Source organism: Armigeres subalbatus, chromosome 2 (genome assembly GCF_024139115.2).
Source record: "Armigeres subalbatus isolate Guangzhou_Male chromosome 2, GZ_Asu_2, whole genome shotgun sequence".
Lineage (NCBI taxonomy): Eukaryota > Metazoa > Arthropoda > Insecta > Diptera > Culicidae > Armigeres > Armigeres subalbatus.
This window is the reverse complement of record NC_085140.1, coordinates 86,025,454-86,051,565: the sequence shown is the minus strand read 5'-3', so window position 1 is coordinate 86,051,565 and position 26,112 is coordinate 86,025,454. Positions and strand designations below refer to the sequence as shown.

General features: G+C 41.4%; 1 protein-coding gene across 1 annotated transcript in view; it reads left to right on the top strand.

The window, feature by feature from the left end:
- Nucleotides 1-26,112, top strand: part of LOC134209702 (uncharacterized) — a 256,607-nt gene that overhangs the window by 145,496 nt on the left and 84,999 nt on the right. The gene's annotated exons all lie outside the window — the stretch shown is intronic.

The window sequence follows — 26,112 nt, the reverse complement described above, 5'->3', positions numbered from 1 at the left end:
TTTTTTTCAAAACCGGATTCTAGACTTCCACAAGGTCTCCGGAATCCGATCCGTGTATCCCGGAATGTTTCCTATGAATATTGAATCCAATGGGGTCAACATTGATAGTAGAACTCTGAAAATTGTTTCATTTTATCTTTCACAAAAAATGCATGACACATTCGAAGGTATTCGGATATATGTCTCCAACTGGAGCCCCATCAAGCTTCCAAATACGTTCAGAGGCATCGCAAATAAGTTTACTCGATGATACGGGTATGAAAAGACGATGTTTGTACAAATAAACAAAATGGCCAAAATGTCCTAAATGGCCACCCGACAGACCCCACTGGAATTCTTCAAAAATCCGGAACCGTTGATCCGACATGTCCAAATCGATCGACCTTCCAAACTATAATTATTTTCGGTTTAAATCTGAAAATTATTTGAATTTTTCGTTCAAAAACTGAATAAGTTGGAGCAAAAACATCATTAAAAATTGGGTGTGCAAAAGAGGTTGAGGATACAAAGGTTAATAAGTATGTAAGTTTTTTTTGTTTTGCCATATTCTTCTAGTTGGTCGCAGGCAACCGTCGACCATAGATTTTCCAGAACAGTTGACACGCTATAAGATAATCAAGCCACACAGTTCGCAGTTTATAAAGAATTGTATTAAAACCAATGAATGCAATGTATTCATATGACTTAGCTCTATCCTAACCACAGAAAACCTGGAAATGATTTGCTCAATTTATGCGCATCAGAGCGTGTTAGTTTTTTTTCCCCGTCCGATCGCTGATTGAGGAGTGTTCGCATGGTAAAGCACGCATGAACTTCTTTCTTTTTTTGCGGGGCCAATGGGATGCCATTCGACGAGGATTATGCACGGCAACGACATCATAGATCGTGCGGGAGCGTGAGGGTTGCACTCAGCTGTTTGCGATCGTTCGCGTGAGATGCGCAGAGCCAGAACATTCCTGGCGCAGCCCGTATAGGCCTGAATGACGGCGTCGGCGGCGGTAGACCCTGGCGACTGTCGCATAATAATTAAAAGTTCATCAACTTTTACCGCACGATTGGATGGGAATAAAAGTAGAGTAGAGATGGGAATGCGGCGGTGATCCACCTCAATGGATATGACGCTTGGATGGTGATGGAATGTCTCTATACTTAGAACTTCGGGCCACATGTGCGGAGGGATGAATTCCGTATTCGGAATGAAAATATCCGAAGAATGAAAGGAACGACAAATGGATTTGGGAGTTATTTTTCGGTATTGAATTACAGCAGCACGTCATTCAATCGTCGCCGATGGTGACAGTCTCGTAAATCTCCGATTTCAAACATGGTCCCTGTAGGATGACATAAGTGTTGTTTATTACTTTTTTCGAGAAGGGACAGTCTATGGATGCACTCTGATCAGTGGTAGGGGCAACCAGACGAAATGCCTTACTGAGAAAACCCCTTAATTTAATGTTAATTGTATGCAGAAATGTTCCTGAAGCTGTCATAGTCCTATGTTAGAAAAAGGAACTGTAAAGTAACGACTGTGGTAGAATTGAAAATAAGAAAGCATTCTTGGTTTTCCAACAATAGCAATAAACATTCGCCTCTTAACCAAGAAAAAAAATATGAATCCCGATGGAGCATTTCAATCCGGACTCTCCCATCCATGTTATGATATTTTTGGGATTGTTTCTCTGGTCTGGTGACCACCAAAATACAATTGGTAAAAAATCATTCCAACGAGTCATAAAGCACTCCGTAAATTACCGAGATGCAGCTTGTCATTCTTTTCAGACGTGTCAATTGACGAACGTCACATATGCATTAGAAGTAGCGCCTTCAAGCCATCATGTTGCTTAAAAGAGGGTGCGGGTCATAAAAGTGGAACATCAGTCTAAATTTGTATGCTTGTTAGTCATTTTGATGATATTCCGATTGAAACGATCAGAATTAATTTAGTCCAAGGTAGTCCTTCTAATGGGGAAAACAGTTTGACATCTCATGGTTCACTAATATATCAATCTGTTCGAGGTACAATTTACAACGCTGGTGACAACTTACAGTCCGCCCTAATCTCCTTCCACACGATAAATTATTGTCGTCGGCGGATGCGTGTGGACCTGCGATCCGCTCGAGAGTTTCAGCATACGTTAATAACTTATACGAAATATCATGGACGACTGCTAAACTTTCAACAAGCTGATAAATGATTTTCAAGAATTATGGGTTTATGGAAAATCTAATGTTTAAATCCACATTTAAAAAAGGCTCCAGCTTGAATAATTTGATTCTGTATTATTCACATCGCTATACCAAGCCAAACGAAATATGATTCCACTATTAGAACTGAAACTGATGACAAATTGTAACTAAGATGGATCACATTTTTGATTGAAACACATTTTTTCAAATGGAAGAGATTTTGAAGTATATCAGACATATTTTTTTGTATTAATGGTCAATTTAAATTGATTTTTTTTATTTCATTTTGCAAACGCGTTGTTTGTTTTTGTAGAATGGAAAATATTGTCAACAAACAATAATAACTGTAGCAATCAATCTGCAATTATACATTACGCTGCAGTGATTCTAGGAAAATAAATTTCTTAATTACATTTACTTTGATCGCCTAAATTAGTTTTCAATTGCAGTCATCTATGTTTTTTGGAAAGAAGAAGAAACTGCATAAATGAGTTTCAAATAAATTTTTATTGTTGTAAAGCAAACAAACAAAAACAATTAAAAACATTTGCCGTCCATTATTTGATGGGCATTTAAAATGATTTCAATTTTCTCGATAAATTACAAATGCACAATGTGCACTACCCATGCTACCCGAAAGGGTAGTGCCGCCTTTGACTCGTACGCAGCAGCGAGAGCCCGCCCACCTTCGGGTCTTTAGCTCGCAAAATTTGAGAGACGCGCTCCCAAAGTTGGGTGCTGCACAAGCATTTTTCGCACTGCTCTGCGTATTTGAGTAATCAAGACGAGCTCGGTGGTCTAGTGGCTACCGCTTCTGCCTTATAAGCAGGAGGTCGTGGGTTAAATTCCAGGCTCGTCCGTTTCCTACTTTGAATTTCTATCGTAGTTCTTTCTGTGTTTAACGTTCTACCAAAACGATTCCTACTGTCATCTATGAGAGGTCGTAGAGTTCTCTGCATCTTTCTTAAGTAGATGTCCAACTAACCATCCTTCCCCTTCCTCAGCATTCGCAGGGACGTGGAGAGAACAGATCTCGACTATTGGAGGGTACATTGCTTCCATCTAAGAGATAGTGATTAATCCCAAATCAATATCTGTGGTAACGGATGAAAGTGATGCTACTCTCATACAATAGTCTTGGCTTGTACCACCTACGAATTTGTGTGAATTGCTCAATGCTAATGCTAATGCTAATGCTCTGAGTATTTAGGCAATCCCTGATCGTGTGTCAGCGGTAAACCATCTAGTGGCCGACGTTGGTGTCAGCAGCAGTGAAGTGTTTTTTTTTTGACGAAGGATTACGTCTTTCCGGAACATAGGGGGTTCGTTCTGCAGTTTCAAATATGAGACCGTCACGAAAAGTGGTCAGGAAGTATGGGCTAATAACTCAGCCGTCTTTCAAACGATTTTAAAGATTTAGGTGTTAATCGATTGACGAACTCTTTAAGATTTTGCTCAACTATCGAAAAAATGCATTCAAAGTGCTATGGTATTGAAAAATTGAATTTTACTAGGCACTGAAAAATCGGTAAACCAACCAATCGCGTATGTGCATCGCAAGCACAGACATCAAAATCGTGCAACTTACGGGCTCGACTCCAATCCTCAGTTCAATTAAATTTTCTCGGAGAGCGGGCACAACGATGAAGCCCGTAGCAGCAGTCTCAGCAGAAAGCGGAACATCGAGAGGCCATCGCCAAAAACAACAATCTTCGGACAATCGTTTAGTTACTGTTAGTGGCGCATTGTGGAAAGAATATCGGTTCTTCTGAGGACCAAAATTTTATGAGAAAAAAGAGTTGATTGCAAAAATGGCATTGATTACGGTCCCCGGATACCAGTGCCAGTGGCGCCACTGAAAATGATTTCTAAATAGTGGCTATTTAGCAGAAAAGTGAATTTTTTACGCAAAATACGGACTATCGTTTGTTTGCTATAGACCTATGCAGAAGTTCATCAGATTCACTCACCCGGTGGATTTTGACATTTGAGCGAGTCGTCCACTCGAACAAAAGCTCATTTTGCGTTCATTATGGGACCCGCTCAAACGTCATAATTTCTGGAGGGAGTTCATTTTGCGTTAGTCTATGAATTATTAGAAAGGCGCATTGTGGATCAAAATCGATTCTTGTCAAATCTAACATTGTACACAAGAGAAGGTAGAGCCGAAATATTTTCTTTAAATTGCACATCATAACCGCTTGGTGACGGTAGAAAGTTGGAATAGATAGCAGTAAAAGTGCCGGGAGTAAACAATGATGACGTCTCACATCATTGAGTTGCGTTAGCAGTCAAATGAGATTTTCCCAAGATTCTGATTTCGGTGTACTTGCTGTTTATTATTGGAAAGGCGGGCCATTGGAAACAAAATCATCTTTTTACACGAGAGAAGGTAGAGCCGAGACAAAAATCTGCAAAAAAATGCAAATCATAATCACTTGGTGATGGGCAAAATTCTATGTCGGTAGCAGCCCATGCGCTCCTTGTATGGAGACGTTGCAAAACAATGTATTAGAATGGATGACGTCTATCGTGTTCCATCGGCAAACCATAAATTGGCTGACAGTGGCATCAGTAGTGGAAATTCCGGCGTGCTCGGTACGAAAATTCCTCTCTTCTTTGAGTGGGACTGTAGCCCTGAAAAGGGCCGTTTTAAGTAGAGCTACTTCCTCGTTCATTCACTAGGAGCTGACTTACTTGGTGACGACTTTGGAACCCTCCGAAATGGCGGGCTTGGCCAGCTCGACACGCACGAAAATGTCGTTTACGAGGCTGTTTATAATGCTCGACACCCTTGAATAAGACGCCCTTGATGATGTTTCTCTGAGCCTTGCTGCCGCCGCTCGTAGCAATTATCGTTGCTGCCACCGCCCGTAGCAACCATCATTGCTGTTGCCTTCTCCGCAGCCTTTCCACCGCCGATGTAGAGATGTCGCAAATTAATCGATTACTTCGATTAATCGATTCATTGTTGTGATAATCGATTAATTTTGATTTGGGATTTCACGACATCACTACGCCGGTGATGTCTGGTTGGCGCTGCGATGCAATTGTCCTGCCGATTTTCCGAGAATACCAGACTTCGGCTGGTCAGAATACGTTTGCATAGAGTCCGAGGCCTCGCCCCTTTGGGAGCCGTATCATTGGCATTGGCTTGCTTGCTCCGCCTTTCTTTTGTTCGATGCCAGTGCTTTCGTACACAACCGAATCCCTGGTTCTTCTTCTTTTTCTTCTTCAAAGTGCAAATTATTATCACTTGGCATCGGCAGCAGCGCAAGCGCTCTTCGGAGGGGGATGCTGCGAAAATTGATTCGCATGGATGGTGTCTATCGCGTTTTAGCGGGAACTTATCGAGTGGCTGACATTGGGGTCAGTAACAATGAAATGAAATTTTCTCTAGATTCTGCTTCGCTTTTAGTGCTGCTTGTGATTGGGAAGGTGCATTAATGAAAACGAATGGGTTCTTTTCAGAGTCATAATTTCACACGAGAGAAAATTGAGCCGAGACAAATATTTTTCAAAGTACAAATCATAAGCTGTGTTGCTGCTTTTTGGAAAGGCATATTGTGGGAAACAAATTGGTTCTTATCATAACCATCATATTACATGGGAGAAGTTTGAGCTGAGATAGTGTGTTTTGTATAAAGATATCCTAAACACATGCTACTTGAATTTTATACTATTATGCTATTGTTGTTTATAGTACGCTTGGCCATAATGTTTCATTTAATCTTTTATGTTTTTACATGTCTTATTGTACTTTGTACAGTCATTTTAAATGCGAATGCAGCTGTCAATTATGTATATCTGTCTGTCAATAAGGATTAATGTTCCCGTGTTACAATTTCTTCGAGTAGAATTCAACTTAATCCGTGCTGATACAGTTGTTAACTCTGATCATGAAGATTCCAACGCCGGTGAAAATGCTGTGATGCAGTCCGCAAGAGCAGATGTCGATGATGAGCGTGGTGACGTTGAAGAAAACGTGTCTGCTGTCGCTGACGATGACGAACATATTTTCTTCACTTCTAACACAATTTCGATCGGGCTGATCGGGAGTTCCAGAAATGATTCGTGGAAAACGATTTCGGTTGCGCATGTGATGTGTGTGCTAGAATCTGGTTCAGAAATGATTTGAAACCTCTCCAACTCAAATGCTGCCGTGTTATTTACGACACATTATTTCGAAACGGTGGAAGGATTTTCGGCGTGTGCTACGTGTCGAACAAGCCTGAACCGCGGTTTCCGTCCAATTTGCCTCCGCTGGACTCACTCACCACAAGACTGATGTGTCTCCCAGGATCAATTTCATGTAGTTTTGTCGTTTGCGGAAAAGTTACGGAACTATCTGGTTACTACACCGCTCTACAGGCGGAATGGAATTGTTTTCAATGAAGAAAACTTGGCTGCGATCGGACAAACAGAGCAGACGGATATTTCGGAGGACCGTAGGGCAGTATTCCTTAAAGTCGTCGACGAGATGAACGAGGTAGAAATGATGATTGGATAACAACATACACTCATGTGGAATAAAGACAAGTGTCTGGAACTTGCACCTGCAGAAAATCAGAAACCGCTTTCCATTATCTATGATGAGTTTGCAGAGGAGCTGTCTTTCCCCGATATTGTCGGTGTAGCACCAACTTAGAATTCGGAAGTCAGGACTTCCGAACCGAACTTTCTTCCGAAGTTTTATATGTCAAACTAATTGATGCGTTGTTTAACGCGAATCCAGCGCACTACTTCCGAAGTTGGGAAAGTTGCCTGTATCTGGAGAAAAATCCAACTTCGGTATAAACAGCGTTCTAACGTTGTTCCGGATAGACAATATTTATCTTGGACATCCGAGATGCTTCAACCGTGAAGTCCATGTGACAGCGTTCATGATGGCTACTAGCGAGATGCGGGATCGACGGGGCGCGAGATCAGAGCATATTTTGTATATGGCCATGAAAATCATGCGGCTGCGGGTATCGGAAGGATTCAATAATACCTTGAAATAAATGCATGGGCACAGCCAACATAACAAGGGCGCAGTTCGCAATACCGCAATATCAACGCCAGAATTTCAAAATAAAATCTTTTACACTTCACGTAATCCTACGTTGGTGGTCGTGTCTCGGATACAACCTTCTACTTTTTAGAAATTCTGATTTTATCCCTCTATTTTGTGAGCGCGGCTGGGGCCCTGAAAAGGGCCGATTGGGGTGGAACTACATCCTCGATTTCGTTTATCTGGAGCTGATGTACTTGGTGATGGCTTTGGTTTCCCGGCAGCAGAAGGTGGACGGCAGTCTGAATCTCGCGGCTGGTGATTGTTGAGCGTGTGTTGTAGGACGCGATACGCTCGAAGATGTCGCTTATAAAGCTGTTCACGATGCTTATCGCCTTTGACAAGGCGTCAGTTTCCAGTTGGACATGCTTCAACACCTTGGAAATGTAGAAGGCATAGTTTTCACAGTCAACACAAAAAGTGCAAATCAATCGCGTTTCAGCAGCAAACCATCGATTGAAGTCAGAGGCAGTCAAGTGAATTATTCCTTCACGATTTTAATTATGGTTTGTTCTTTTAGCGAGTGGAAAGGCGCCCTGTTTCTTTTCAGTATAACCATTTTACCCAAGAGGAGGCTGTTTAGCTGGGACGAATTTTCTTCTAAGCGCAAATTATAATTACTTGGCGACGGCAGAACCTTGCACCGATAGCAAAGTCACGGGCGCGCGTCGAGGGAGATGCTGCAAAAAATAATACGCATGGATTGTGTCTACCGCGTTCCAGCGGAAATCATCGAGTGAGTAGCAGAAATTCAAGATTGTAAGACGCTGCAACAATATATTCTAATGATCCCGTCACTTTTTAGCGGAAAATCATCGCAACCATGAATTCGATAGCGATCACAGCAATCAAAATTTAATATCTTACACTTTATGTAATCCTTCGTCCAATTGCGGGGAAGGGTCATTTGGCCTCCTAGAGCAACAGTGAAACCCATTCGGCCGAAAGCCATTTGGCCGAATGCCACTAGGCCGAACAAACTATTAGGCCGGAAGGGTTGCTAGGCCGAAAGGGTCATTTGGCCGAAAAGGTCATTTGGCCGAAAGGGTCGTTTGGCCGAATGGGTCATTTGACCGGAAGGGTCATTTGGCCGACAGGGTTATTTATCCGGAAGGATCGTTTGGGTCATTTGGCCGAAAGAATCAATTAGCCGAAAGGGTCATTTGGCCGAACGGGTCATTAGGCCGAGAAGGTCATTTAGCCGAAAGGGTCATTTATACGAAAGGGTCATTTCACCGAAAGAGTCGTTTGACCGAAAGGGTCATTTGGCCGAATAAGACATTTGGCCGAATAGGTCATTTGAAAAGTGAGAAATTAGGAATGAGAAAAGAGACGTCTCACTTCCCACTCTTCATCTTTCTCTTCTCACTGTAAAAAGAGAGAAGCGTGAAATGAGTAGTGAGAAGAGAAAGATGAAGAGTGGGAAGTGAGACGTATCAGTTCTCACTTCTCATTTATCACTTCTCGCTGTAAAAAGTGAGAAGCGCGAAGTGAGTAGTGAGAGTTTCCGATTGTCAAGTTTTACGCGCTCTTTACTTTTCATTATTTATTTCGGTGCTAGTAGTGCCATTTGCACCTTGGGATCACTACACGTTCGTCCGTCAAGATGCTCTTATCCTCATTCCTACCCTGCACAACTGTTCCATTTCCTCGCACTCCACTTCTTCCAAGCAGTGTTTCTTCTCCTTGAAAAGGCAAGTCTGCTGTCTCCGTTTCCGTGCTGCCGGGCCCCTTGCTGCAGTGCGGCCGCTCGCGCTGCGTCCTTCTTCTCCAGAATCTGTCTGCACTCTTCGCCGAACCAATCGTTCCAACGACTTCGTCCCACATACCCGACGTTGTTCTCCGCTGCGCCGTAAATGTCTTCTTTAACTGTATTCCAGCAGTCCTCAAGAGGAGCTCCATCGAGCTCACCATTTTACGGCAACGCTGCTTCGAGATACTGCGCGAATGCAGTGGCGACATCAAGTTGCTTCAGTTGCTTGCGGTGGCCGGCGGTACCAAACATTGTTGATGACGGATACTTCTGGGCGCAGTTTAACCACCACCAGATAGTAGTCACGGGGGCCCTCCTTAGCCGTGCGGTAAGACGCGCGGCTACAAAGTAAGACCATGCTGAGGGTCGCTGGGTTCGATTCCCGGTGCCAGTCTAAGCAATTTTCGGATTGGAAATTGTTTCGGCTACTCTGGGCATAAAAGTATCATCGTGTTAGCCTCATGATATACGAATGCAAAAATGGTAACCTGGCTTAGAAACCTCGCAGTTAATAACTGTGGAAGTGCTTAATGAACACTGCCGTGCCGTCCATCAATCAGAACGTGTTCGGTTTGTGATTCTGTATGCAGTGGTGATCTGCAGGCGTACCGATACGGAAGGCTCTGTTGGAAGTAGGTGCTGCGAATGGCCATATTCTTGGAGCCAGCGAAATCAATTAGTCATAGACCGTTTTCGCTCGTCAACCGGTGAGCGCTGAACTTCCCAATAGCCGGTTCAAACTCCTCCTTTTGGCCAACCTGAGCGTTCAAATATCCTTTGATGATTTTAATGTCGCGGCTTAGGCAGTTGTCGTATTCACGTTCCAGCTGCGCGTAGAATGCGTCCTTATCATCATCAGTGCTTCCGGAGGTTGGGCTATGGACGTTGATTATGCTGAAGTTGAAAAACCTGCCTTTGATCTTCAACCTGCACATTCTCTAATTGATCGGCCACCAAACGACCACGACCATATTTGATGATGTTTTGATGTCCTCTAAACGTTCACAACATTGATCCCATCCAACAAACCACCTGCAACGCTATGATGCCGAATCTACAGTTTTTGAGAACATCGGCGAATATGCATGTGCTCCCGATGAATTTCAGAGATTTGCAGTTCCATGAAACGAGTTTCCAATCGCTAGTCCATTTTCGTCACTGTGTTCTTCGCCGATTGTTCCGGTTGTTGGAGGACGATTCCGCCTAAATTTCCGATGGATCATGGTGCACAATTTTGCTTTAGAGTGGCACTCGCTGCCACTCGAACGATGATCCACTGACTTTAACGTGGGGAACACAGCGTCTGTTCCCAACGTTACAGTTGATTCGCTCCTAACATAGAAAACAGAGGCTCGATCGGATTTGCATCCACGATTATTTTCATGTCGCCCTACATGTCATTTCCCCATTGTTTCCGCATCATGTTTCAAACGCTATTGAAAATGATAGGGTCAACAGCATTTCAATCCTTACAGTTTAGACATAAATAGACTCACGCACGTACCAACCTACACTTAAAATTCTGACGGAATACTAATTAATTGGAACGCATATTAAATCTCTTCTTGATTTTTCGCTTACGAACCAACATACGGAAAGAATCGTTAACATGAAAGCCGTTCTCCAAAGGTTGTTTATTGTTAGCTCACGTTAACCTAATCGATCTCCGACAACATATGCTGGCCATAAATTATCACATTTGTGCCCATCATATTTAGGCACAGTTATTGCCGATTGATGTCGGAATAAATCTCTCGGTAGGTGCTGGTTTTATGTTCCAATATAGCTCGCTTAATTTGAACCAGAATGGGCGAGCCGATCGCTTTTATTGGGATCCAGTTTTGGAATTAAAGATGCGAGTAAAATGGCTGGAAAGAGTTGTGGAAAAAAGGGCAGAGATACAGATTTGATTGAGTCGTTAAATGGTAGTTTTCGTCGTTCAAAAGCGAAGATGATGATGGGTTTTATTGCATTTAACTGGCTGACAGAAATGTACTATCAGATGGCGAGATGTTTGAAAGGGGGGGACTATGAATGAGTACAATCGGAACTAGGGTCAATCGGGTTTGTGATTGAATCAGTTATTGTTGAACGAATGTAATGATGCACTGTCGCAAGGGACGGATGCGGAACACAATGCAAATCAATTTGCCGTACGATTGTTGCACAATCGCATTCGTTCGGTGCTGTAGTTATTGATCAGTTTACGTAGGTTAACTAGCGTCTTGTTTAGTTGTTGACAATCATAGATGGTTGAAAGTATTGGCTTTTCAATGCTAACTTCCTGGTATAGACCAATACGGAAATTCCGTCGTTATAATTCTGCTTTTGCATAGGGAATTGTTCCTGTTGTTTATCTTACTCTCCTTATATGTATCTTCTATATTAAAATCGATTCAGATTCATGGGAACAATTTCGGGAGCAATAAATAATGCATTTGGTGCAATTATATGTGACTCATCTGCTTCTTAAGTTGTAGCACCAGTATAAGTGGTTCACTTTATATTTTGTTGTAAAACAAAAATAAAACACAGTAGGAAATGAATAAATCAATTTCAAAGTTTAGCCTTGAAATATAAAGCGATGCCTATGCCACGTTCATTAAAACGCCTTTAAACATCACAAAAAGATATTTCCAGGAATCCCATAAATTGTCGTGAGATGCCGTCAGACAAATTCCAACCGCTACTGCTACATACAATTGACATACTAAATGTGCAGTGCAGTGAATCTCTAGTCAATATAACCAAGTCGTAAATCATCGATACCAACTCAAACTCAATGCCATAAACCAAAACTTCAATCCATTAGTCTGCTAGTATCTTTCGCTGCCACTTTTTTCTTAAATAAGCACAACAAAATCCCTCAAATTATCTAATTACTGCATCTGGTCATACGGTTAAATTTAGGGTTCAACGTATTCCGATGTGTTCCGCTTCCCAGTGCAGTGGCGCTCACCTAAATAGTCAGATATGCCATCAGCGCTGCTGCGTACACTTCACGGGTCATTGGCGGACCTGGCCCGTGTTTTTGACGACAACTCCACGAAATGAGGCGTGTTTAACACGGGTAGCTACATCACCACCACCAGACGCCACCATGACGATAAATCAACTTGTTCAGCTGTGAAGTGGATTTCTCTTTTTTTTTGTTGTGCAGTGGAAAACAGACAGTTGCAGCTAGCCGCGGTTTCCACCACCCATTGCAACAAACGGTAACAAACTTGCCGGAGATTATCGCATCAAAAGATCGAGATTTATTAACTCTGCTGCTTTGATTTCACCCAGCCTTGAGCTACCAGATCGTCGGCTAGGGAGCGCACAAAGTGGTCGCGCCACAAATAGATGGTATCCTGAACCGTAACGAAAGGGATAATAAATTAGCGTTTCTGTCTGTGGGCATCGCGCCGATGCGATGGGAGAAGGCACGCGAAGCATGCACTTTAATGGGCCGTTTTGAGCTGTCGGTGAAAAATTCTCGTGAAATATTTGCGATCACGATCTTGGCCTGGTTCTGCTGGTCACTCATTGACTGGTTTGCTTCGCGCAGGTTTGCGGCAATCAGCACCGGCATGTTCGGCAATGGCCACGATCCCAGAGGAGAAGAATTGCACGGCAGCAAGCAACCGGAGCAAATTGAAATATTGTGTCTCGCCTTTTTGTCGTGTGCGGTGTGCGGAATTTTCGTTGCCTGCGAGGGTACACCACCATTAGTCGGACTTGTAGACGATGTTGAATCGCATCTCCCCGAAGGGGCATAATTAAGTTGGTGCAACACTGCCAAACAGGATCGAAAACATTGATCGGGCTGCTAATTAGAACTGTCGATTACCACCTCTGTTGTTTGTGTTTGATGAGCGTCCGCTGGCTTTATGTTGTAGAATGTGAGGACAGAGATCGAGCGTTGGAAATAATGCAATTTTTGTGTTGAAACTGATTTTTTAAGAATGTAGAATAAATTGCCGTCATTACATAAATGAGTTTATTTCACAAATAAACAGACTTTTCACAATTCTATTTATTTTTTGGAATATCCACGCGGTATTTTTAGGAGTTTTTACGGAAAACTTTCTGAAATTTTCATGAGAAATCCTCCGGATTTTTTACAAAAAAATATTCGGAATTGTCGAGAAAAATTGTTTGGGAATTCGACAGAAAATTCGTCAGAGTTTCCGAGGAAACTTGTTAAAGAAATTGTTCGGAATATCCAAAGTGAACTTTCCGGAATTTCTCGGTTTGGCCGAAACGGACATACAGCCCAACTGGTAATTTGGGCGAAAAGCCGTTTGCCGTAACAGTTAGTTTGGCCGAAATAGTCGTTTGTGGAACAGAAATGTGGCCTTAAATGGTGACACAGTGTCCGGGGAGGCTTGGGAGTCCGTCGTAGCTTTCGGGACGAATACGCGCACACTCGACCTGCCAATATGGTGACGGATTGGCCTTAGGCGGATACGATGCCGGTTTTAGTCGAGGATGGTGCACGACGGCTTACGTATGGCCTCCAAATTCGAAACGGCTTGCTTCGGGATTCTTATTTCAAAAATGGTGGCGTTCTGGAGATTTGTAAACTAGAATTCAGGTTTCACCACAAAGCAGGCAACTTTTGATTACCTGAAGCCCACATCACCTTCTCTATTTCCACTATCCACTTTTACCTCAACTTCCAATAACTTGCTTGCTCGGGATTATTTTTGAGAGAGAAATTGGAGAAATTTGGACAGGGAGATGTTTATATAATGTGTTGGGGTTCATGACATCTAATTACATCCCCGCAACTTCGACATCGTGGCGCTGCAGGAGATTTGCTGGACAGGACAGAAAGTGTGGAAAAGCGGGCATCGAGCGGCTACCTTCTACCAAAGCTGTGGCACCCAGGCTTTCCAAATGTACCGCATCATTACAGCCCACCAATGATTGTCGCCTTTGTTTAACCATGACAGCCGTGCTATCGGTTCATATGCGACAGTCGCATACACGCAGAGGTAACGTTGCTCTCGGGTGACGTTGTACACGCTAAAAATGAACTACTCAAAATTGAGTCGAATCCGACTCATTTTCATTAAAAACGGGACAACTCAAAATTTGAGTAAAAGATACTACTTCAATAAAATGATGATTTCGCGAAAGTTAAGCTTGGCCTTCCATCAATTTTTAATACGACAGATGCGAATCAAGTTTATCTATCTATCTAAGTGCATTTTACGACAAACAGACTCCTAGTTTAAGTGCAATCATCATTTTATTGAAGTAGTATCTTTTACTCAAATTTTGAGTTGTCCCGTTTTTAATGAAAATGAGTCGGATTCGACTCAATTTTGAGTAGTTCATTTTTAGCGTGTAGGTACTCATCGCACCGTACTGCGGTTGCGTAGACCGACAGATATGAGTCATTTGTTCGCGAGTTAAATAATTTAAAAAAATGAAGATATTTATATTAATACAGAAAAAAGTAATTAGCATCTTCGAACGTAATTAGTTCGTAATTCGATTCCGAAACAGAGTATCAATTAAGTATTCGTTAAATATTGCCTTGCACTTGGATCACTTCCATGCTTTTAGTTTCCTGAGGAGTGTCTTAAAATTGTTTATGGGAAGTATGGCTATGAAAGTATTTACACTAAAGAGTTCGAATTAATTGATCAATTCACCTAACGAACATGTATTGAATATTTTAACATTTTATTTCAGTACTTAGAGTACATAATTATTTTAAGGTTAATACGTATATACAAAATTGAGTTTGCATTTCCTTTGTAGCCGCACATTTTTTTTTTTTTTTAATCTTTATTAAAGTGTTTTTTTAATTTTAAAATTAAGTTCAACACTATTGTAGCCGTACAGCTAACGACAGGTTTATCCGATACGCTAGAATGTTCCATTGCCCGACTGGACTTGGGATGCTAATAGGGGAACTGTTCCGATCTCCATCTCACTGTACATATATCCATCTCATCGCTAAACAATACGCCACCAAATTCGTCGCTTCTTTTTGTCAACATGCGTGCTCACTGCTGAAAAAAATCACAAAAATAATAAACAAACCAAATTCCTTTCCATTGCTTTGCTTTTCATGGGATGGAAATAGGAGCTATGAGATGAAGTGGCGAACCGTTCCCCTATATTTCAAAAACGAAAAATTTCATAGGAAATGTCAAACAATTTAAGGTCTTAATAACATTTTATTAGAGATCGGCTAACACTAGGATACATCCGCTAAAAAAACTAACACGGATACATTCGTGTAGAAAAAAGTGTAACTAAATTTTCATTATCTCCGTGATTTTTTAAAAGAAATCTCTCAGTTTTCCATCGATCTCTTAGTCATCGCTTCTGGTTTCTTGACATAATATTATGTATTAAAGTTATTTTTTTCGCCAGAGCTGTGAGATAAAAGAAACGAATTAAAAAAACAGATTATCCCACCTATTGGTGTTGATGCCTTTCTTGTTCATTATAATATGTAACGAGAAAAGATCATTAGGGTGGTCTAAACAGCACAAAAAGCAATTAATGGCTTAGAGCTGAAAGTGTATATACGGTACGTTGTTCCGGACACATGTTTGTGATTGTAATATAGACTTCTAAAAAAATGATAATTTCCAATTCTTTCTCTATAAACTTTTAAAATTCATTCCAGCGGCAGTCAAAACTTGGACATGTGAGAAATCGTGTCATTACTGTTTCTTGTACATATTTGTTAGTAAATTGTTTGTAATAACGTTGCAACATATTGAAAATAACATTTTATTAAGTTGAATTGTGCAAAAAATAATCAATCAAAAGCCTGAATGCGTTGATAATTAAAAAAAGAAGTAAAAAAATGAAAAATTTAAGTTAATATATAATTTCCAAAATCTGCTCAAAATCCACAGTACTTTCAAAATATTGAGAGTGCATATAAAACTATTTTGAGTGCCTATTCAGTTGGATAGTTGATTATTTATGGCATGTTACGAGCATTAATCTGAATATACTTTCATTACATTTTAGAAAACCAAGTATGACCTATGCAATCAGCATCAAACAAGTCACTGTTGGAATAATATTTCAAGGTATTAAGCTTTTAATAACTGTAATTCAACAAGAGTAATGGATAATACTATTTGAAAAATTGAGGATTATTTACGCATTTCTTGAGTAAAAAACTAAATTTTGTCCATAACTTCGAAGCCCATAGTTCGATCTGGACAATTTTCAATAGGAATAAGCGAAACTTGTTGTGAGCAAATCGGTGAACGATAAGGGCCAAAAAAATAAGTAATATTTTGTTAGGTGATTTTTCTGTAAATAAAATGTATTTTGGCCATAACTTCCGAAGTCATAGTGCGAACTGGCCAATTTTAAATAGGAAACAATGGGACAGGATTCTGTGTTGAATGTATTTTGTTGCGAGCTGTTAGAGATAAGATTATGATGATGATGATGATGATACTACCATCTATTGTAGCAAGGCACCTGCCGATAGCACTGGCCATATCTGACAAACGATTTGATCATGATCATACTACTATTTGTATTTCATCAGACTCCTGTATGAAGGGCCAAAAATGGATGGGGTGGTTCCATAAGCAGAGACACTTATGCGAATCCACGGGATGAATTGAGAATCTCTTTCCAGAAGAAAGTTCGTACATACAGTATTATAATCTAGCCCGCGTTCCCCAGATTGACCCAATAGATGGGGAGAAGAGCCCGCCCTTTATCCACGAGATGTTAACAATAGGAAGTTGGCGATTCCACTCTTCCTATCCAAATCGCTTCAATCGGGTGCCCTGAGGTTTTTTTTATGGTATATGATTATAATAGTTTCAATATAATTTGGTAAATATATATAATGGAATTCTCTCACCAATTCCATGTCCTGGACGAGAAAGGACCTTCCTTCAACACCAGTTGGTTTTAGATTTATGCCTTCAGAGTTAGAAAACCAATAGCTCTTCAAGAGATATTCTGGTTTAAATCGGGGAATATGCTTCATTCTGGTTCAAAGATCGAGAAATAGACTTCTTGATTTCTGAAAAGATTGAATAAAAAGACAGATGGCAGTATCATACATAATAACATAATTGTTTTGATTAATATGAAAATGTATTCTGACTTTTTCGCCTTTCTCGTACAACGAACTTTTTATTTCAAAAACTTTTTTTTATATCGTTGTAATCAGAGGATTTATAAACGTGATAAGTAGGTACAAAACAACTATATTTTGGACTGTGGTGGGCTGGTTATTCAACAAAAATTTAATGCAAATATTAGCCACAAATTCGTTCATACTTCCAATGTGATTGCTACAATGTAACAGTAACCTACAATTCTTGCTTTTGAGTGTGTATGTCGACACAAAAAAGGATCAAGAAGCGATTTATACAGGAAATATTAAACTGTTCCATAATGTGGGAAAATTTTGTCGTGGTCACAATTATAACTGATCAATTAATTATCATTATTATAACCGATCAATTAATTTTGATTCGAATAAATCAAATTCAAAGCTTTTTAAGCAAATGAAGCAGATAAAATTATTATGGGTTGCTAGTTAGATTTCTAATATTGCTGATACAAATTCATTTTCCATTGAAAATAGTGAATTTGATTGTGATTTGATTTAATTTTTGGCAAAAGTGTTCTATAATTGTGGGGGGAGTGTACCGATTCTCCGGTGTTTTTCGCAGATGGCGCTGTCGGCAAATTTAACTGCTCTCTCGTTTGTCGTTACTCAAACTATATGTTTGCGAAATATAGGTTAGTTCTGGACTACAGGAAGGGGGTCGTTTTCGGAACATGGGGAGGGGGGCGGTTTCGGACCACCATTTTTGAGAATGCCGAAAACGTATACTTTCACTTTACCCACTGTATCTCCTACGACCGTTCCACATTCAGTAGGTATGTGAAAAGGTGACGTTGGGAGTGACATTGCTAAGAAAATAATGGTAACTCCTTGTTGATCCTACTTTCAGAGATAGAACACAGGTTCTTCTCTCAGGCTATTATGCCTAAGCTAAAGCGCCATTACTCGCTGAAACGAGATAAAATGATACATCTGACCTTTTAACTTAAAAAGATATACCTCCCAAACGTGCTCCACAACTAGTTTTAGTGAGCCACCAGAAGAAGCTGTTTTTACCAAATATACTGTTAGAGATAAGTGGCAAAAAATGAGTGACACTTTTTTAAATCATTTTTCTGTAACAAATTGGCCATAACTCCCGAATCCATAGTGCAATTTGAATCGATTGGTATATAGCACTATGGGTCTCCGGGCGTTTTATAAAAAGTTTGCCTTTGGAGCGAACATATAGTCTTTACGTATAATTTGTATACGAGAGAGGCAAAAATCCAGTTTTGTGGATATACTCATATGGCATTTCCGCAAATGATTTCTATTCATCTGACATACATATTGATGATCCGATTTTATCAAATCACGATTTTATCAAGTTTTCTACCCGATATTTTCACCTCCCAATTTCTTCAGATTTTCATACTTGAAAATAAAACTGCAAACCACTCAATGATCATTTGCGGCTGATTCTGAATGTGGTTTTGGAGAGCGTACCGTTCATACATTTTACAGTGTTAACTTTAAATTTGTGAAATGAGTTCAAAAAGTGAAAATAAAAACATTCCAATATTTCATTCTTTCTATTTGGGGTTGTCCATGAATCGCGTAGACCAAATTTTCACATTTTCAAATCCCCCTCCCCCTACTAGACTTGTGTAGACTTTTTTGGAACCACCCCTTTTTCCCGCTCCATGAGGTCTACGTAGACTTTTAAACAAATCGGAATCGAATTGTCAACCTAATTAACCACGTCTTTTCTTCAGACAATTCTTCTAACATTTCCCGATAAATTCTTAAAGCGCCAACGAACCGGGAAAAACGGGAAATTGGAGTCATTGTGAGAAAGCGGGAAAACCGGCAATGGGAACAAGTACCGGGAAAATAATGTTTCGTCAAGTTACATTCAAAACGTTTCATAGTTTTTAATGAAGTTGATTTCAGGAAAAAAAAACTCTTTAATGTTTATTACTCAGACGTATTTTAACTGAATTATTTGGTTTTAGTGCATAGTGTGTATGAGGTACAAAAATTAAGTAGATGTTTTTTCTCAAATTCAGTTTGTGTTGTCACTAGATTTTTTTTAGGTTTTGATGGTGAAACATATACTCTATTTTATTTTTCAACTTGTTACGGAAGAAAACGTTCAAACTTTTGAATAATAATGATTCGAATGGATAGAAAACTGAAAAAAAAATGAAAACAAAATTCTAGAAACACAAAAATAATTGATTAATCTACGCATCGGATTGCTAGATTTAGATTCAATTTAGAAAACAAAATAATGATTTTGATCGGAAACAAAGACTTAGGTCTTCGGGTTAAATTTGTTCAAATTAGTTGCTCTATTTTTTTTTTTTGATTTTTAGAAAAGCAATACCATTTACTACGATTCGGTTATACACTGCTTAACGTACTTCATTCCTAAATTCTGTTCAAAACATCGATTAAAGTGGATTTAATTTGATTTACTGTATCAAAAATAATTGTGTCTTTCTTCACATAATTTTGCGATAATTTGAAAAACTTCAGCTAGTCAGGAAGGTATTCTTAAATAGTCTGCTGAGTAAGATCAAACCGAGAACTGAACATTAACCCTTTTGTTATCGACAGGGTACCCGGGTACCTTTTTCGTTTTCAAATGATTTTTTTTTGGGGTTCTAAACATCGCAGGGAATTGAAACTGCGTGACATCTTCAAACTCGGCAAAATTAAGGTTTGGGTGGTACGAAAATAAATATCCAGTAAGGGGGGGCTTGGGGAGGGGCTTCTGAATATTTTTACCCCGTAACGTACCGACAGGGTACCCGGGTACCCACGTTTTGGTATGACCATAACTTCGTCAGTTTTCAACCGATTTGGACGATTCCGTTTGCTATGGATTAAGAAATTCATCCTCTATCCGATCCATGTCACATAGGACCAATCCGGATTACCTGGTTACCGGAGTTCCAGATTTGCTAGACCATGTCTCAAAAGTGGAGAAGTTGATCTTATAGAATCCAAATGATGATTTCTTGTATCCTGAGTTACCAGTTTCGCAGAAAATTCGAGGATTATGATTTCCCAATGTATTAGGACCACGTGATCATATGGACTCGGAACGGACATCCCGGAATAGGTTCCCGTGGACCCTATAGTGGCCGCAAATTCATTCCTGGCAATATGGAAAAAAAATTCTTGAAATTGTTTCGGGAACATGTTATTCATATAGTTGAAACCATAGGATGGATATGAACCGGAACGGTCATTCTGGAACAGGTTCCCGGAGGGCCCGTAGTCGCCAAAAATTCTTTTAGAATAAACCCTAGCAATATGGGTATCAAAATTCTTGGAATTGTTCCGGAAACATATTTTCCATGTAGTTAAGACCATAGGATGGATGTGAACCGGAATGGTCATTCTGGAACAGGTTCCCGGAGGGCCCGTAATTAGCATTAGCATTAACATTAGCATTGTTACGGTGTAATTCGTAGATTGGACACTAGTGATACTCATGTTTTACTTTTGAGATCCTTTTCTAGAATGCTATCAGAAATCAAGAAGGGGAGTGGTCCTTAATTCCAGTCTTAAACAAAAATAACAAAAGCATGAGGATTACTACTCCTGGCCACGCCCATCTTCACCGTAACTAGGGAGAGGAAGGAAGTGTTGATGTGGTACTTACTTAACGAGAGGCCACCGACTTGGCGACACAGTTCATAAACTCTTACCCTGATTTCTTTTCAAGTAAAATAAAAACCCTGAAAATTTGACGAAACTTATCGGGAAAAGCGAAAAAACCAGGAATTTAAAAAGCGAATTTCAGTGGCCACCCTGTTAAACAAGTTGCACAGAAAACACTTCCAGAAAATCCACAAAAATCCTATGTAAAGAACTCTACAAGAAATTGCTATGGAAAAGCCACAGAAAATTTATTTCCGGGACGATTTTTTGGAAATTCCCTTAGATATTCTACGAGAAAGATCTTATCAAATTCTTTAAGAAATCTTATGGAAAATCAAATAAGACTTTTTTTCAAAAAAAAAAAAATAGTAATATTAAACCATTCAAAACCGTCTTTCCTCCACTAATGATACAATTCCGAAAAGCTCTAAAGGGACGCATCCAATGGAGAGAAGGGAAATCAAATTAGAAAACCATTTCTATCTAGAATCGATATTACATAATCGTGAACCGTTTTAAAATAATTAAAAATTTATCATTTATAAAAGGTGAAAAATGAGTTTGCGTAGTAATTCAATAGTTATTAAGTAGCATTTCAAATTTGTCTTTCACTTTTATATGTGACTCAGAAGCACAACATTAAATACTTTTTATCGGACAAAACATGAACATATAGGGGGAGATCGCCCAGCGCACGCCGGACACCTCCTAATACCGGGACACTTCTTAAAACAATACTTGCCGAAATCCCTTCAGAACAAAAGGAAGCTATCACAAAGTCCTTTGCCTTTATGGAATATCTGATCCACATGTTATAAACAAGCAGGTTTGAATCAATAATATTAAAATTGATTGGACGCATTATGATTATGTGGAGATGGTAAAATGAACCATATTTTAATTAACTTTGCTGGATATATCGTTAAATTGTAATGTAAAATCAATTTCGGAATCCAGCCGCTGTACTACATCCGGACAGTTAGAATTTTAACACTCGAGCACGCGCGTATTTTGTACAACACTATTTAGCAAGAAAACATCGCTCATGATACACAGCACTGTATGAGCGTTCCAGAACCGCGTGCGTGCTGAACGGGTTATGTGAGCAAATAGCCATTTTTACAGCTGTTTTGTGAAATCAATTTAATTGTTTCTCTTAGTATCAGAAAATCACAGAAATAAGCAGAAAAGAAAATTGAGGATGGTTAAGAATAGGATGTACCAAATTTAGCTGGAGCGTCAATGCGTCAAATCAGCTCTACTAACACACATTAGATAGGCACCCCATGACAGCCGCGAGCAAACTGTTTTATTGACAGTTCATACGAAAAAAACGAAGAATCTCTTCGAGTAATGCCGGCTGTCTTCATGACGACGAATGAGCGTCAAAGCACACAAGACAACATTTACAATGAACAGCCCATCCGACTCACTACATCCACGGCGCTACAATGTCGAACTAGCTGCTGTGCTGCCGAAAGTTTGGCAACAGCGTCCATCGTGCATTCGTGCATGCCGTCGCTACGACACTTCGGGTTGGATGAGAAGTAAGCAGCATGGAGCGACTGATAGCATGCAATGCGACAGTTAGTGCTCTTCCAAACTGACTGCAGCGGAAAGGCTGTACATTTGGAAAGCCTGGACTGGCACCACCAACGAGGTGGGAACCGGCTTCATAGTGCTGGGTAAGATGCGCCATCGTGTGATTGGGTGGCAGCCAATCAACGCAAGGTTGTGCAAGCTGAGGATAAAAGGCCGTTTCTTCAACTATAGCATCATCAACGTGCACTGCCCACACGAAGGGAGACCCGACGACGAGAAAGAAGCGTTCTACGCACAGCTGGAGCAGACATACAATGGATGCCCACTGCGGGACGTCAAAATCGTCATCGGTGTCATGAACGCACAGGTAGGAAGGGAGGAAATGTATAGACCGGTCATCGGACCGGATAGTCTGCACACCGTATCGAATGACAACGCCAACGATGCATAAACTTCGCAGCCTCCCGCGGAATGGTAGTCCGAAGCATCTTCTTTCCCCGCAAAAGTATCCACAAGGCCACATGGAGATCACCTAACCAAGAAACGGAAAACCAAATCGACCACCTTCTAATGGACGGTAAATTCTTCTCCGACATCACGAACGTTCGCACTTACCGCAGTGCGAATATTGAATCCGACCACTACCTCGTTGCAGTATGCCTGCGCTCAAAACTCTCGACGGTGTACAACACGCGTCGAAGTCGGACGCCGCGGCTTAACATTGGGCAGCTACAAGACGGTAGACTAGCCCAAGAATACGCGCAGCAGCTGGCAGTGGCACTCCCAACGGAAGAGAAGCTAGGCGCAGCGTCTCTTGAAAATGACTGGAGAGATATTCGATCCGCCATTGGTAGGTGGCTCCGGATCAGAGAAACGACTGGTATGACGGCGAATGTGAGCAGTTAGTAGAAGAGAAGAATGCAGCATGGGCGAGATTGCTGCAACACCGCACGAGGGCGAACGAGGCACGATACAAACGGGCGCGGAACAGACAAAACTCGATTTTTTTTGGTGGAAAAAGCGCCATCAGAAAGATCGAAACCTTAAATAGACGGAGGAACTGTATCACGCTAATAATGCACGAAAGTTCTATGAGAAATTGAACCGTTCACGTAAGAGCCACGTGTCACAGCCCGATAAGCGTAAGGACATAAACGAGCATGAGCGTGAGGTGATCCAAGGGTGGCGGCAGCACAACGAAGAGCACCTGAATGGCGATATGGCAGACAACGGTGGCGGTATGTTAATAAACCTAGGAGCACGCGCGCAGGACATGCGACTGCCAGGAAATCGAATCTCCAGGAAATCCAGGAGGAGATCAGCCGGATGAAAAATAACAAAGCCCCTGGAGTTGACCAACTGTTTAAGCACGGTGGTGAGGCATTGGCTAGAGCGCTGCACTGGGTGATTACCAAGGTTTGGGAGGATGAGGTTCTGCCGCAGGAGTGGATGGAAGGTGACGTGTGTCCCATCTACAAAAAGGGCGATAAGCTGGATTGTAGCAACTACCGCGCAATCACATTGCTGAACGCCGCCTACAAGGTACTCTCCCAAATTTTTTGCCGCCGACTAACACCAATTGCAAGAGAGTTCGTGGGGCAGTACCAGGTGGGATTTATGGGTGAACGCTCTACCACATACCAGGTGTTCGCCGTACGTCAGGAAGTGCAGAAATGCCGCGAATACAACGTGCCCACACATCATATATTTATCGACTTCAAAGCCACATATGATACAATCGATCGAGACCAGCTATGGCAGCTAATGCACGAAAACGGTTTTCCGGATAAACTGATACGGTTGATCAAGGCGACGATGGATCGGATGATGTGCGTAGTTCGAGTTTCAGGGGCATTCTCGAGTCCCTTCGAAACGCGTAGAGGGTTACGGCAAGGTGATGGTCTTTCGTGTTTGCTATTCAACATCGCTTTAGAGGGTGTAATACGAAGGGCAGGGATTGACACGAGTGGTACGATTTTCACGAAGTCCGTCCAGTTATTTGGTTCCGCCGACCACATTGATATCATGGCACGTAACTTTGTGAGAATGGAGGAGGCCTACATCAGACTGAAAAGCGAAGCTAAACGGATTGGACTAGTCATTAACACGTCGAAGACGAAGTACATGATAGGAAGAGGCTCAAGAGAGGTCAATGTAAGCCACCCACCGCGAGTTTCCATCGGTGGTGACGAAATCGAGGTGGTAGAAGAGTTCGTGTACTTGGGCTCACTGGTGACCGCCTATAACGATACCAGCAGAGAAATTCGGAGACGCATCATGGCAGGAAATCGTACGTACTTTGGACTCCGCAAAAAGCTCCGATCGAATAGAGTTCGCCGCCGTACCAAACTGACTATCTACAAAACGTTTATTAGATCGGTAGTTCTCTACGGACACGAGACCTGGACGATGCTCGTGGAGGACCAACGCGCACTGGGAGTTTTCGAAAGGAAACATCTATGATGGGGTGCAGATGGCGGACGGTACGTGGAGGAGGCGAATAAAGCACGAGTAGCATGAGCTGCTGGGAGAATTATCCATCGCTCACACCGCGAAAATCGGAAGACTGCGGTGGGCCGGGCACGTAGTCGGAATGTCGGACAGTAATCCGGTGAAAATGGTTCTCGACAACGATCCGACGGGAACAAGAAGGCGAGGTGCATAGCGGGCGAGATGGATCGATCAGGTGGAGGACGATTTGCGGACCCTCCGCAGAGTGCGTGGTTGGCAAAGTGCAGCCATGGACCGAGCTGAATGGAGAAGACTTTTATGTATTGCACAGGCCACTCCGGCCTTAGTCTGGTAATAAATAAAACGTGTTTAATGAACACTAAGCTGCGAGGCGGCAATGCACAGTGGGGTATGTAATGCCAATAGCAATAAGAGGAAGAAAAAGAAGGAGAAGAAGAAAAAGAGCTGTCAGTTGATATTTTCAACAAGAAACCAGTTGCTTAATAATTTATTGAACATCATAATACCACGCCGTTCCTCAGTCTATGGAAAACCCCAAAACCCACCGAAATGCAGACCGCACATAAATCATTATCCGTTCATCGGTCTCATGGAACCTGTGCCAAGACTCGCCCGACCTAGAGGTGCTAATTGAAGAACTTGTAATGGACGTCTTGCGCATGGCGATGGCGATTACTTTGGCTAACATGCATACGGCAAGTGCGAAATACTGCCGAAACGTTACCGGAATTAATTCGATGGCTTCGACGGCTCCAGCAGACAAAAACGTGCCGTGAATTGGTTTCGATCGCGCATTTACTTTTGGGGACATTTTTTTTCGCTCGCTGTGAACCACCGCCGCCGAAAATTGTGAATGCAATCGACACCGGAGTGTTATCTCCGTTAGTTGATCGTTGATCGATGATATCGGTAACTTATGTACCACATGATGTGGATCGTAAAAAATGAAATTCGATCTATTCGGATGTGCAAATTTAATTGGGGGTAATAAAAACTTGAAATCGGTGGAGAATTTATGGAGCGTCGTGTGGCTTTCCAGACTGGATGCAATGAGAATGCGATGTTGTTGTGTGGCATTCCCGAGTGTTGAAAACTGAGCATAGTCGTGGAAGCAGAATGACAACTAAGCGCGAAGACGATTAATATATTTCGCTAACGCACTACATAATTCTTCCATATTTATGACTGACACTCGAATTAACGGCGGTAACCCTGGCAGAGCGTGGTCGGTTTCGTGCTCATCCATCGTTCAAAGACAATAGAGCCAATGAGTGCGAACCCGAACCTACACCACGCGCCGCGCACACATTAGCAAGTCATAATAGACGTGGAGTCGCAGAAGTTAAACTCCGCATGGCAGCTAGTGAAGCATGGCTATGG